Source organism: Hibiscus syriacus, unplaced genomic scaffold (assembly GCF_006381635.1).
Source record: "Hibiscus syriacus cultivar Baekdansim isolate YM2019G1 unplaced genomic scaffold, ASM638163v2 tig00110469_pilon, whole genome shotgun sequence".
Taxonomy (NCBI): Eukaryota; Viridiplantae; Streptophyta; class Magnoliopsida; order Malvales; family Malvaceae; genus Hibiscus; species Hibiscus syriacus.
In genome coordinates this window covers 1,400,394-1,416,265 of record NW_024062751.1, presented here as the reverse complement: position 1 = coordinate 1,416,265, position 15,872 = coordinate 1,400,394, and the positions used below count along the sequence as shown (strand labels likewise).

The window sequence follows — 15,872 nt, the reverse complement described above, 5'->3', positions numbered from 1 at the left end:
AAAAAATCCAAAGAATTCTTTCATTTCTTCTTTTCTTTTTAAGTGCCCTAATTTTTCTGAGAAGACCAACCATAATCGACTTCAAACGTGGATCTATTGGTGGGTTATACCATTGAAAAATATTGTAAGCCTTGTGCCACATATTCCCATGTTACTACAACCGAAAATCATCTTCCAGTATTATCGTCCGACCATGTCGTCTTTAAGATCGCAATAATTCTACACCTGCATATCAGAATGGAGTTTTCAGACTTTGGTTCCATCTCATTCAACCTCTCTTCCTTTTTCATATTTAGGGTTAGGGATTTTGATCCCAAATGTTTATATTGACCTAAGAAACTATTTAATTGTTTGTTCACATATCCTGTGGTCAATCTGATGTGGCCATCTTAATATTAAAATATTTTATGTTAGTCAGCTATTACGGATTAAATGATCGAGTGACAAAAAATGTTCAATGTATAAAGTTTAGTGAGCAAATTAAAAAAATTAAAAGTATGATAAGTGAAATAAAAAAAATAAAATTCAGTGTGTGTAATTTACTCATAAAATCAAGGAAGTAGTAGTCTTTTTTTTTTCTTTCTTGGGCAATGGATACAGCCGTTTGCTTCCACACACAACGTCTTTTTATCCACGCAAACTTGAAATAAAAGTCGTTGTGAACTAACGTCACCGCTTATGTCTGCATTTTTTTATTGTTACCCAAAACGCTTTATCCTCGTATTTATCTACTTTTAAATTACGGCGAAATTCCCATTCCCACCCCCACAGAGTCATAGACCACATTCATATTAATGTTCACATAGAAGTAATTGACTATGAACGCAGAAGAACACGTGGCAAAATGTTATATGCACTCTCTGTCTGCCTGTCTCCTATATAATATTAATATGCACATATGGTATATATTCTACTATAAAAGCGTGTGAGATCTGTGCAAATCAAGATAGTGGGGCTTTCCAGACAAGAAGTAATCTCAGAACGTTTAGGTACGTTTAGTGTTCATATCCTTTGTTCTTCCCTTTTCTTTTCTGAAGATTAGAAGCTGTTTTTTTTTTTGGTTCTTTGGGTTATTTTTCTTTTCATTTGGACTGCTTTCATCCATGGATTTGATTATTGCCAGACTCTATTTTTCCTCCCCAGATTGCACTTGTAGTTGGCTAAAATCTTTGGGATTTTCCTTTTTCTGATCAAGATTGAATAGTTTTTTATATCTTCATCAAGTATCCTTTCGTCAAGGAGTTTCATTTTCTCAGACTATATTGTTCATACATAGTCTTAATCAGTTTTCTGATAATTTATTCCATCCCATGAGGGGCCAACTCTTTTATTATTCTACTTACTTTCTGTGTTCTAATCCGTGAAATATATACTGTTAGCGTAGAAGAGATTATTTTGGTTGACTCAAGTTGTTCGAATGACAGGGAATGGCAAATAACAATGATGCATGGTGGCTTTTGGTTATGATTTTAGTGACACCGAGTTTACCATATTCACAAGCTTTTGGGGGAAATGGAAATAAGATAAACACTGCAGTTTTTCTATCACCTGCGTTCGTGCTCGGACCGGGATCGGTGGAGAATAGGTTCTATTACAATGTCGACTTCCCGAAAGGTCATATCGCCTTGAAAAGTTTCAATGCAGAAGTGATCGATGAGGCCGGGAATCCTGTTCCGCTGCACGAGACGTATCTGCATCATTGGGTTGTTGCTAGGTACTTTGTTCGTAAAGGCGTCGAAATATCGGAGTTTGATGATCATGCTAAACTTAACAAGTCGGATTATATTTTCCGGGAGAAACAGTGGGATTTGTCAGGATGACTCGGTTGTCCAGTACTTTGGCCTCGGGTCAGAGACACGGAAAACTGCAACTCATATTCCCGATCCATACGGAATAGAAGTAGGTAATCCTGCTGAGATCCCTTCAGGGTTTGAGGAGCAATGGATGCTTAACATTCACGCAATAGATACAAGGGGTGTGGAGGACAAGTTGGGATGTACCGAATGCCGTTGTGATCTGTACAACGTTACGGTCGATGAATATGGAAGACCTCTGAGGCCAGACTACAAAGGGGGTTTGTTATGTTGTTACGATCACATGCAATGCAAGGTGAAACAGGGATTCGAGGGTGTTCGAAGAACACTTTACCTTCGATACACTGTGAAGTGGGTTGATATGGATAGCTCTGTCTTTCCTGTTAAAATTTATATATTTGACATTACTGATACTTGGAAAAGGACCCCAAGTTCAACCGGGATTAATGCAGAGCACCAGTGCAAGGTAGATAATCGTCTATGTGCTGAAACTGAATTTATATTCTGTCAAATTGAATTTCTTACCAAATATTATCATTGAATATCTTTGATGCAGGTCGAATATGATATTGAACCTTGCCATTCGACCGGATTGGCTGACGACAGATGCAACGACAACAAAAGGATAAGCCTTGACATGCCATTTGGTGGTTATCTCGTATATGGCGTAGCACACCAACATTCAGGGGGCACCGGTTCTGCTCTCTATAGAGAGGTATGTATGTTTGCATGAATGCATGTATGTATATATGCAATCTGATGATGATTAGCTTTGCCTGTATGCATTTTGGTGAATTCAGGATGGCCAACTTATGTGTTCTTCATTACCGACTTACGGGGAGGGAGAAGAAGCCGGAAACGAAGCCGGTTACATTGTAGGAATGACCACCTGCTATCCTCAACCGGGAGCAATCGAGATATCTCGAGGGGAGACTTTGATTTTGGAGTCTAATTACAGTAGTATCAGACATCATACCGGAGTCATGGGGCTGTTCTACATTTATGTTGCAGACCAACTGCCCAAGCCAATGCACACCCTGCAGACTGTTATTCAAGTAAGATTCCAACTCTCAAATGATTATTCATAATTCACAACTATGTTTTCTTACGAATGTTAGGCAACTTGCTGTACGATTTCGTTGCAAGGAGGCTTCTCGATTCTTAGCAACTTCGATTAAACCTAGGATGTTCTTCATAAGTCATTCATCTGTTGCAGATACAGGATAGTATTACGCCGATAACAATCCTTTGGGCGGTGGTAGCTATGATCGGTGCGGTAGCTGTTATCGCCGTCGCCATTCGTCATCGATTTAAGCACGGGGGCGAAGATGGCTATGAAGCAATTGGGATGTGAATGTGCTTTAATGAGCAATGGCCCGTATTGCATCTAGGAATTCGAGTAATGCAGTAGCTTTGTTGTCAAATTAGCGAGATATATATATTTATATGATATAATAGATTATGGAAGCCATTTTGGTAGATAAAATATGCAAGGTATTAGCACAGCTAGTTTTGAATAATGTTGATGAGGCCATGCTGATGGCGTAGGGTTCTTGGGTTTCTATACTAACCAAGAATTTAAATTATAGTTAGTCGCGTTTCCAGTTGAGTCACAGTCATGATAATTATTAATATTATTGTTGTGATCATTATGGTCAGTTTCAAATTAAATATAGTTTTATATATAATTTTATTTTTAATATTTTTAAAATGTTTATAACTTTATATATTCTTTTATTTATATGAAAATATACATTTTTATCACTAAAACCTACCTTAAATTTTATAAATTTCATTTTATAATGACATGTTGTACTTTTAGGTTTTATTTAATTGAATCATCAAGCAACTTTAATAGTTAAAGACACTATTATTCTTTTATAGAAGTCTCAAGTTTAAAAAGTTATATATGCAGAACGTGTTATCAATAGTTAAGAGATATTATGAACGTATACTATTTTATAATCATTTTAGACCATTAAAAAATTTATTTAATTAAAATTAAAAATAACTGACATAAATTTAATCTGTAGTAAGACACTATCAATCTTATGTCGTTTAACAATCACATAAATGAAGCCATATATGCAGAAGGAAAGGAAGCCATATTCAAAGGAAGCCCATGTACTGAAGAGAGAATTTTTGAGTTGGCAGTGTTAAGAATTGTAGTGTGGGCAAATCGTAAGTGGCCAGAATTAGTGCCTTCTGTTCAGGATTTTATTCGTAGCCCCGGATCTTTCATCGAACTTTAAGAGAGAGTTGTTTTAGTACGTCGTGTCGAGAGTGTTCCTGGATGTACTGTATGGTAGCAGGTTTTGTGCCATTGTGTTCCTGCTTTGTTCAGCGCCGTGTGGAGTTGAAGACGGAGGGTGTTACTGCATTTTTTTGTGTGGTGGGATTAGAGTACACTTGGGCAGATCATTCAAAATGTTTCTTTGCGTGTTGTTTGGGGAGGTCACTTGAATCGTTTAAGTTCCTCCATATCGGTCATGAAGAGTCTAGTTCTCTCGTCTCTTTGGTTTTAGTTGCTGGAGGTCAATGGCGTAGTTTTCAGAGACTGGTTCTTCTGGAATGTTGTTTGGTTTTGGTTCTTGGGATGTGTTACTTTGCAACAAAGAGTGTCTGAGCTAGTTCCTGGTTTTATGGTTTTGCATTTGTAGGACAGCAAGACTTTAAGGTGTTAGCTATGTGCAGTGTAGTTGTGTCGTTGGGTTTTATTTAGTGGTTTCGTTCATCGAACTTGATGCTATGTTTTGACCTCGGAAGTTGCACTCTTTTTCCTTTATTAGGTTTTAGAAATGTCTTTTAACGAGACTCTTTCTTTTAATTATAATCTGTCCCTTCTTTCGAATGCATACACAACTTCTATTTAAAAAAAAAAAACAATCACATAAAAAATAAATGACACAATCAAATACTATTAGTACGATTTAGAAATAAATTATATAATTTTAAATTTATAAATATTTTTGAGAGAATACTCACATATATTAACAATACAAACCTTTTGAATAGGATGGCATAAATTCAATTTTAAAATAAACACTATCAATAAAATAACTAACTAACTAAAAACAATTTAAATTTTAATACTCACGTGTTGCGATGTTGAACCTTTTTCTTTTGGGTAAATTAAAATACAAGTCATTTTGTTATGAGAAAGTTTATAACTAAGCCATAACTTTATTTATTGATTACAATAATCATATCATTTTTCTGTTAAGTATATAACAAACATTATTGTTTAGTTATATTTTAGAGATCTGATTGTAACTGAAAAAATAACATGTGCTACACGTTTAACAATAAAATAATATAATTGTTACAATGTGACCCGATTATGACTTTTTGAAATACTATTTTGTAATAAACTTAAAGGACTATAATCTCTTTTCATTTTAAGCATTATTTTTGAATTTTTGTTAATCGAGTCACCCAACTTTTTAAATGTATTTAATCAGGTTACTTAATGTTGACTGTTAACGGAAATGTTCATGTCGCAGTTAGTAAAACTGATATAATTACATATTTGGTATCTCTTACTTGTATATTCTATTAATTGAGTCTTAAATTTAATAAATTAAATTAAAATTAATCTTCTAATCAAATTGTGACATGTGTCACAACATGAATGAAGAATTTTTTAAAATTTAATTATTTTATTTTTCATTCAATAAAATGGCGTGTTACTGTGAGATTGGGTGGAAAATTAACGATAGAAGAAAAATTCACTCAAATGGGGAGGGTGGGAATCGAATCAGGGAATAGTGGGCTCAAAACGAAAGCCCAACCACTAGACTACACACATTGCCTGGTTCCAAGATGCAACACTTATTATACATATCGTAACAAATGCAGCACGCACTTTAATAATAATTTTAAAATTTTTAAAATAATTTAATATATATATATATATATATATAAATCAATGTCAGTTTTTTTAAAATAATTTCATATATTCTAAATAAAAATAAAATAAGTTAAAAAAATGAAATAATTAATAAAATTTTAAATTTATTACTTAAATTAAAAAAATTAATTTAATGATTATATATATATATATAAACTGTCGTTAAATTTATCAAACAATTTAAGTTTTTTTTAAAAAATAATTTTGAGTTAAAATATATATATGAAATTATTAATAAAAAGTTTAAAAGTATTAATTAAGTTAAACAATTTAAATTGATGATTATATATATAAATTATTGTTAACTTTATCAAATAATTTATTTTTAAATAATTTCATAAATTTTTAATAAAAATAAATTGATATATATATATATATATAATTATTAAAATTATCACTTAAGTTAAAAATTTTAATTTAATGATGTTTACTTTATCAAACAATTTCATATAATTATTTATAAAAATAATTCGAGTTAAAAATATATACATGATATTATAAAAAAAATATTAAAATTATTATTTTGATCTTTCTTTTTTTGTCATTTTATTACAATATGTAACTTAAATTCGATAACTTACATTAAAGCATTGGTTCTAGCATAGTGGCTGAGGAGTGTGATTTATAACCTGCTTAGCTCTGATTCCAATTCCACCATTCCCTTGTCTATACCATTTGATTGGGTGAAAAATAAAATAATTAAAATTAAAAAATATCCTCCATTCATGTGATAAGTGTCACAATCTGATTAGAACATTAATTTTATTTTAATTTATTAAAATTAAGATCAAATTGATAGAATATATAAGTAAGAGTGACCAAATATGTAATTATACTAATTTTACTAACCGTAACGTCCGTTAACTGTTAACGTCAAGTGGTCTGATTGAATGCATTTAAATAGTTAGGTGACTCGATTGACAAAAATAAAAAAAATGGTGGTCAAAATGAAAATAGGCTATAGTTAAGTGACCAGTGGTATAATTTACCCTAAACTTAACCATAATATAGTGACATATGGTATAATTTAATATCTTCTTTCTGCTTAGTTATTGACTAACGAGTAACATGATCTCTTGCCGTTTGTAGTTTGCTAATATAGTCTCGTCAATGGATACCGCCATTTGCTTAATACACAACAAGTCATTTTCTCCACATAATCAGATAGTGAAAAATATTATAAAAAAAATAAAATCATTGTAGAGAGGGAAGCGTCAGGCGTCAGCACTGTTTTCCCTTGGGCCATATCCATTGAAATTCACATAGAAGTGATGGATTATGATCTTCAAATGCAAGTTGTGCGTGTTCTCTGTCTTTTTCTCCAACCTAATCAATATGAATACTCAACTCTACCATAAAAGGCGTGTAGATTTTGTGCCAGTCAGCCATCAGGAGAGTGGACGAGGGGGCCGGCCAGTAATCTCACAACGTTAAGGTGCGTTTGGTGGATTTCCTCTTCTTTTCTGAATATCAGAAGCTGTGTTTTGTTTCTTGTTTTGGTTCTTAATCCCTACTTTTTGAGTTAATCCATGAACCATAGTTAGCTAAGAAGAGATTATATGGTTTGACTCAGGTTTTTCAAATCACAGGGAAATGGAAAGTTCCAATCAAGGATGGTTGCTTTGGTTGGAATTTTGGTGACACTGAGTTTACCATATTCACAAGCCTTTTGGGGAAATGGAAATAAGGTAAACACTGCTGTTTTTCTGTCGCCTAAGTTTGTGCTCGGACCGGGATCGGTGGAGAGTAGGTTCTATTTCAACGTCGACTTTCCGAGAGGTCATATTGCCGTGAAAAGTTTTGATGCAGAAGTGATCGATGAGGCAGGGGATCCTGTTCCGCTGCACCATACGTTTCTGCATCATTGGGTTGCTCAGAAATACTTTGTTCGTAAAGGCGTCGAAATATCAGGGTTTGATGATCCTGCAATACTTAACAGCTCGGATTACATTTCTGGGAGAAACAGTGGGATTGTCAGAATATTTTTCAGTTCTTTGGCCTTGGGTCTGAGACACGGAAAACTGCAACTAATATTCCCGATCCATATGGAATAGAATTTGGCAATCCTGCTGAGATTCCTTCCGGGTTTGAGGAACAATGGATGCTTAACATTCATGCGATCGATACAAGGGGCGTGGAAGACAAGTTGGGATGTACCGAATGCCGTTGTGATCTATATAATGTTACGGTCGATGAATATGGAAGACCTCTAAGGCCAGACTACAAAGGGGGTTTGTCATGTTGTTACGATCACACGCAATGCAAGGTGAAACAAGGATTCGAGGGTGTTCGAAGAATGCTTTACCTTCAATACACAGTGAAGTGGGTTGATATGGATAGCTACGTCTTGCCGGTTCAAGTTTATATATTCGACGTCACGGATACCTGGAAAAGGACCCCTAATTCAACTGGGATTGATGCAGAGCACCAGTGCATGGTAGATGAATTGTTTACCTGCTCAGCAAAATTTATTTTTTGTCATTAAATATCTTTGATGCAGGTCGAATATGACATTGAACCTTGCCATGCGACCGGATTGGCTGGTGATGGATGCGTTGACAACAGAAGGATAAGCCTTGACATGCCATTTGGTGGTTATCTCGTATATGGTATGGCACACCAGCATTCAGGGGGCACCGGTTCTGCTCTCTATAGAGAGGTATTTATGTCGATATTTACATGTATGTAAATCTGATGATGGAGCTTTGCCTGTATGCATTTTGGTGAATTCAGGATGGCCAAGTTATGTGTTCTTCGTTACCGATTTACGGGAGGGAGGAAGAATGACCACCTGCTATCCTCAACCAGGAGCCATAGAGATATCGAAAGGGGAGACATTGATTTTGGAGTCGAATTACAGTAGTATCAGACATCATACCGGAGTCATGGGGAATTTCTACATTATGGTTGCAGACCAACTGCCCAAGCCGATGCTCATGTTGCACGCTGTTGTTCGGGTAAGTTTGCAACTCTCAACTGGTAAACATTGATGAAGAAAATCCAATAATCTAACCAGATTATATTCATTAGTCACAAATACGTTTCAAAGAGGCTACATGATTATTAACAACATCGATTGAAGCTACGATGTTTTCTGATGAAACGATCATCCGATGCAGACACAGGATGGCATGTTGCTGTCAACAATCATTTGGGCTGCGGTAGCTTTGATCGGTGTGGTTGCTGCAATCATCTTCGTGGTTCTTTATCGACTTAAACGTGAGGGAGAAGATGGCTATGAAGCAATTGGGATTTGAATATGCTTTAATGTGCTCTGTTCCGTATAGCATCTCCCAGTAACTTTGTTGTCAAATTAGTGTGATAATATGCGTGTATGTATCAACGTTTCAACATTAGATGGCAACATACATATAATAAGATTACGGAAGCCTTGTAAAATATATGATCATGTGAATTAAATAAAATAATATTTAATAAAAATATATATATATTAAAATTAAATAAAATGATATTTTAAATTTATATATTTTTATTTTAGAATAGGATCATGTGAGTTAAATAAAAATATTTAAGGGAAATTTAAAGAAAAAATAGATTTGAATAAGAAATTTGAACTATTAAAATTTCTTTAAAATTTAAAACTTCCTAATTTTTTTATCTAACTAAAAGATTTCATCCACATCTTTAAAATCTTTGAATTATTTATTTAATTCAAAATAAAATTTATTATATTTCAAAGAAAAATCGATTTGTATTATGAGATTCATTTAGATATAAAAAAAAGCGCTCTGATGCGGTTATCTAATTTTCCTCTCGGCTCTCCTCCAGTGGGGGAGTTTTGCGGCTATCAGCGACGAATTTCGTCTTATGGTGCAAGTTTTGGTTCTGGTTTCAACATTCTGGTTCATGTTCCTCATTTATTTCGGTATTTCCCTTCATCTGACTGCTGCGCTATCACCAATACCCACGTTATTGTAGTTATAAACGTGTCATTATCCCTGCCATCTCACTTCTATTTCCTTGGGAACTGTGCTCTGGTGTCTCCTGCCATCTTATTCCGACACACTTTCCTGTCGGGATCTTTCTAGTCAATTTTTCTGCTGCCTGGGGGATGGTTACCATGGTTACTTTTGGTGGACGGTTGGGAGTAGTTCCTATCTCACGTGCTCATTTCCGGGGTTGGTTATTGAAACGTGGGTTATGGGGATGGCTCATGCTGCGGTTTTCCCTTAGGCACGTTATTATTAATCCCCAACCGCTCCACAGTACTAATCTTCTGCACTTTTGCTCTCTGGCATCTCAGATTTACTTTCTTGGTTTGGATTTTCCTTCATACCATATTTGTTCTTTGCTAAGTAACATGGCAGATGAAGCTAACTCCTTTCTTTCTAAGCTTAAATTTACTGTTGAGGAAGTGAGTGATGTTCACCCCGTTGGTTCATCAAGTACTCCCATGACCACCGGCGGATGTATGTTTAACTCAGGGTGGGCACTGAAACCTAATTTTTTTTATGTTAGTTGTTCATTTTATTAAAGGTGTCTATTCTGGAATCTGAATTACTACATGTTAGTAGTTTATTTTACTAAACGTGTCCACCTAAAATTTTATTTGAATTTTTTGTTATTAATACATGTGCCCACCTGAAAAATATTTCTGGATCCGCCATTGACCATGACGGCTCACTCTAAATTCACAATGATTGGTTGTTTATTCTCCCCTGGACCTGTTGATGCTGACGCGGTTGGTCGTGTATTTCGAAGTAAAGGGGGCCTTCTCGGATCTTATCTATTACTTCACTAAGTGAGAGGCATTTCATGTTCTCCTTTTTGTCTGCGGAGGCACATGATTATGTTATAGATCGATGTCCTTTGTCCTTCAATGGTGACTTGCTTGCATTAGCTTCCTTTGATCCTTAGTGTAGTCTGACAGACTACGATTTCTCGAAGCTGCCAATTTGGGTGCTAGTCTATGATGTACCTTTGGGATATGTCAGAGAAAATGGGGACAGATATTGGCAATAAACTGGGGACTCCACTTGCTGTTGATCTACGTCCGGGGCTGGCCGGATGGGCTCCTATTTAAGAGTTCGTGTGACCATCAACTTTAGAGAACCCCTTCGTCGTTGCGTGGCTGTTGATCGGCATCCTGATGGGAAACCGCGTTTGTGTCTTCTGAAGTATGAACGTCTTCCGAAATTCTATTTCACTGTGGGTTGATTGGTCGGCTCCCACTGTTCTTGATGCCAGTTATCAGTTTGGGGAATGGCTTTGGGTTCCACCACCTGGCTCTGTGGCCAGCTTCAGTCTCGGCTAGGAATAGTTGTTCTGAATCTTGGGAGTTCGAGGGGGCCTTGTAACACCTCAAAATTTTGGTTAGTGACCAAAATATAAATTTTAAAACTTTAGTGGTCAAAATATAAAATTTAAAGTATAAAATTTAAAATATAAAATTTAAAAATTTTAAAAGTGTATTTCCAAAAAATAGGTGTTTTGACTCACAAATGAATAGTTCACCCCTAAAAATGATATTTTGGTAGGAATCAGATTCTTGATCCGGAAATTGTATTAAAAACTAGAAAGTATTAAAGTTCCGTAAAAATTTGATAAATCGGATCGAATAGGAATTTTGATAAAATTTTAAGGGAATTAAATTAATCTTAGAAACATTATTTTCACATTTTAAAATGATGGAAAATAATATGGATCATTGGATTTGAAATTTTATTTCCATGTTCAATTTGGACCGTTGGATGAAAATGACAAGATTGAAATTTTTGAAAAGTTTCATGGCTAAAGTTGTCAAGGGGTATAATATTTTGTTCGTCTTTGAGTTTGAAAAGATGATAAGTGTTATGTGGATTAGTATGAATGTAATTATCAAATTTCATTAATTGTAAAATTGTCATTTCCCATTAAATGAATTTTAAATTCATTTTAAATTCATTTAAGCTTAATAAATGACAAATCAACATGAAATTTACTAGAGATTTCATGAAAATATGACCTTCTTTGAGCTCCATTTCGTGCTCCTTCATACCTAAGCTAAGAGAAATTTTATTTTTCATTTTTGAACAATTTCCTTTAGATTTTGTATCGAATCGTGAAACAGAAAATTGTTCTATTCGAAAAGCGTTATCATTTGGTATATTATTGCATGCTAATCATGCTTTGATGTTAAGTTTCCAAATTTTAGGGTTTATGTTCATGTTCAGATTTCATGAATTAATGACGGATTTTGAGGTTATTGAGGTTGTAGAACCATTTCCAAACTTGTATGATGATTAAAACCTTTTAGAAATGCTATTAATGATTCTTGGCCTAAACCTTAATTTGGGGAAGTTTGTGCTTTGATGAAATTAGATTAGGGGTTTAATTTTAGAAACTTGGAAATGTTGATTTGAGGTTGATTTCATGGTTGAATCAATTGAAAACAAGTGAAAATCATGGAACCCTAACCTTAAAAAATTCGGCCATGGTGTTTAAGGATGAGAAAAATTATGAAAAATTATATAAGGGTTGGAAATGATGTAGTAAAGATTCTACAAGCCATAGAAAGTTATAAGGACCCTCATGTAATTTTTTGAAAGTTGGGAGACCTATTTGGTAGTTATGGAAAATTATGGGATCAATGTATAATTGTTCAATAGGTGATGTATTATGCTGGAAATTAATATGGAAATTGGGCCATTTTGGAAAGTTGGTAAAAGTTAAGGATTAAATCACAAATATGAAAAAGTTGGGAACTTAAGTGAAGATGTTATGTGAAGTTTGAATAAAAAGAAACTTGAATGATCAATTAGAAGTATTAAGGTCACATCTATGTTGTGACATGAATTTGTATCGAATGAGCATCGAAAGATATTTAGGAATTTATTTTCTATTGAGTGCCTATGTTAGTAAGATTCTAACATGTGGTTAAATTGTATAGCAAGATCAAACAATATTAAAGCTAAGGAGAAGCTTAAAGGCGATATGTGAATTTTCTAAGGAATGTTGCAAGATAAGGACACCAAGTGAGTTCATATTTAGTTTGTACTTATGTTATCGAATAAACATTGACTTGCGATGAGCCAGTGACAAAGTTGCTATGGTAAGAAGTGACTCCTAATGTTACGTGACTTTGTGATTTATGCATATAAGTGCATTTGGTGAGCTAATAGAATTAGTGAATTAACTCAAATTGTAAATTGGTGAAATCTGAACAGTAAGTTTAGAAAATCACCATAAATTCTAAAAAAATTATTAGAGGGTGATTTTTATACCGTTGGATTTTTAAATTAGTATAGTTTTGTTTAAATCAAACGGATACTTACTTCAAGGAGTATAAAAAAGATATGAATTTTTAATCGATGATAGATCAGAAAACATGGTAGCAGATTCTGCTCAAAACAACTTCTGTAATCAACTTTGAAAATCTAATATAAATTGTACAATTGAATTAGAAGAAGTGCCTATATAGTTAGATTTTTATTCGAGTCTAATTTTTAGTGGTATAACGGAATAATTTTTAAGTGTGTATATTAATACAGAACAATATTTCTGTGAAGGTAGTGTAAATTGCCAGAATATGAAATTGTGATACATTTTGGGATCGAATCAAATAGAAAGAAAAAGATTAAGTTAAAGCTTAGTGAGATTTATATTTTGACTTTTGACTTGTATATAATGTCAAAGTGAGTGCAATGCATGCATAACATTACACATGGATGTTTTACACATCATCGGGTAGGACTTACGATAAGTCTACTTTGTTTATATTGACATGATATTTAAGTCATTTATCATATGATTGACATATACTAAATATGTCAAAGGTAAATATAAAATGAATTGATCACTGGTTATTATATATGATGTTTATCATGAAGATATATGATGTTATTGCGAATGTTATTTCAGGTATGAAGTGCCCAAATGCTAAATTATATTGATAAACATTGCCATAGGTGGAATAAAAATATACTATATACCCAAGTAAGTCATTGAGGGACAAGGTATAGTTGGCATGCCATACAGTCCAGCAGCTGCATGTTTGATTTAGCACTATAGTGTGTAAGGACACTTAGTGCAGGTGGCGGACACTACCTTATGTATCATATCCGGATCAGCACTAGAGTGTAAACTTAGTGTAGGAGGTGGGCACGACCTTTGTGCAAGCACTTCGGTGCATATTTGACTCGAGTACCTAGGGTTGTAACATCCTCCATACTGGGTTAGTGATCAAATTGTGAGATTTAAAAATTCAGTGACCAAATTGGATAAATTTAAAAGTTCAAAGAATTGATTTGAAATGTTTTGTGTAGGATCAATTAGCAAAGAAGAAAGAACTAAAGGGGTAAATAAGTCTTTTAATATGGGAAATAATTAAATATTAGTTGAGGATATTTTATACCACGTGGAAGTTAGTGGGGAAGACCAAAGTTTCCAGATTTATCTTCTTCTTCATTCTTCTTCTCCACCGTGAAGCGAAGCTAAAGGTGAGTTTTCTTGTTGATCAAATTCTTGATGAATTTAAGGTTGCTTATTGATCATTAGATGATAACTAAGCTTAAGGAAAGCTTAGATTATCTTAAAACCATAAGATGAGGAGTACATGAAGAATTAAAGAAAGGAAGTAGAAAAGTGAAATCTTGGATTAGAGTTCATAATAAGAATTAGAAGTGGGATTTGACTTGTCATCAAGCTAATTAAGGAATAGAAAGTGTTAAAATCAGATTAAAAACATGTTGGAAGTTGAGTTAGATTCTTAAATTCTATATGGAGAATTGGATTTCTAAGTTTTAGAGGTATGGAACGGATAATAATTAGTTTAAGTAAGAGTATGCAAGTTAGGGATGTAAAAGGAGGTGAATTATGTAGTGTTGAGGGTATTATGAAGGAATTTCGTGCTGAAAATGACATTTCTGGGCTATGTGCATCGATGCACATTCAATGTGTATCGATGCATCAAGGATAAATCCCAGAAATTGTTCAAAACATTGAATTCCATCAGTATATCGATGCACCCCCTTAAATACAAACATTGAATAGGATTTATGTATCGATGCATAGATAGTGCATCGATGCACCCGTCAAGGGATGCATCGATATATGGTGTAGTGCATCGATGCATACCTTCATTAAAAGATGAAAATGGCTTTTCTTTTAGCCCAAGAAATGATATTTTAGAATATATTAATTAGTATACTGATAAGTATCAATGAATTACTATGTAGATACAGAGCCTAAACAAGTTCCAGAACAATTACCTAGTAAGATTGATAGAGGAAAAAGCAAGGAAATATAGGTGAGAGCCTAACATGATTATAGCGATATATTCAGTTCTAGACTTGTGAAAAGTCTAGATTCAATACATTGATGCATGATTCATTTCATATTGTGAAGCATGATATGAATTCATACTATGTGCATTGTGTAACATGTTTTAAATAAATATGTATGCAGAGTTATATGAACTAGGTGATGAAGGTAAGGAAAAGGATATGTCTATATGATATACTATGTGGATTGAGAAAAGTCCATGTTATGTAGATGAGAACTATAGGTATAGTTGGCATGCCAAGAGTAGAGGGTCTACGCGGTCATTCGGGACATATATGTATTCTTTGGAACATGTGTGAGGTCTTTTGAGACACATACTTGATCCTTGGCATATGTATATGATTCTTAAGGAATTTTCTACGTGGTCCTTAGGGACAATCTTATATGGCACTACGGTGCAATTCTACGCGGCACTTCGGTGCAATTCTACGTGGCACTTCGGTGCAATTCTACGTGGCACTTCGGTGTAATTCTACGTGGCACTTCTGTGCATTTATACGAGATGTGGTGACAATATAGTGCACAGCCTCACAGTACTCATATACCTTAGGTTCTCAGTATGGTATCATGGGCCAATAAACTTATTAATACGAATTCATGAATGTTAATATAATATGCTTATAAGTAAGGAACATGGTGATATAAACTGCATTGTTAAGTATAAAGATTTCATCTCATTCCATCTTATTATGACATTTTCATTACATTTCTTTGTTGTTATTATTATTATATTGCCTCACTAAGTCAATAACTTAGCATGTGAGTGTTTCACACGTAGGATCCGAGAAAGTAGACGAGACAGGTTAAGCAGCTGGACAACACTACTCCTGCAACTATCAGATCAGAGGCAACTTAATCAGTAGGTC

At 34.1% G+C, this 15,872-nt stretch overlaps 2 pseudogenes; both read left to right on the top strand.

Annotated features, from left to right (window-relative positions):
- Nucleotides 1–908: 908 nt before the first annotated feature.
- LOC120127618 lies at nt 909–3,384 on the top strand (annotated as a pseudogene).
- Nucleotides 3,385–7,312: 3,928 nt separating this feature from the next.
- Nucleotides 7,313–8,996, top strand: LOC120127619 (annotated as a pseudogene).
- Nucleotides 8,997–15,872: the final 6,876 nt, after the last annotated feature.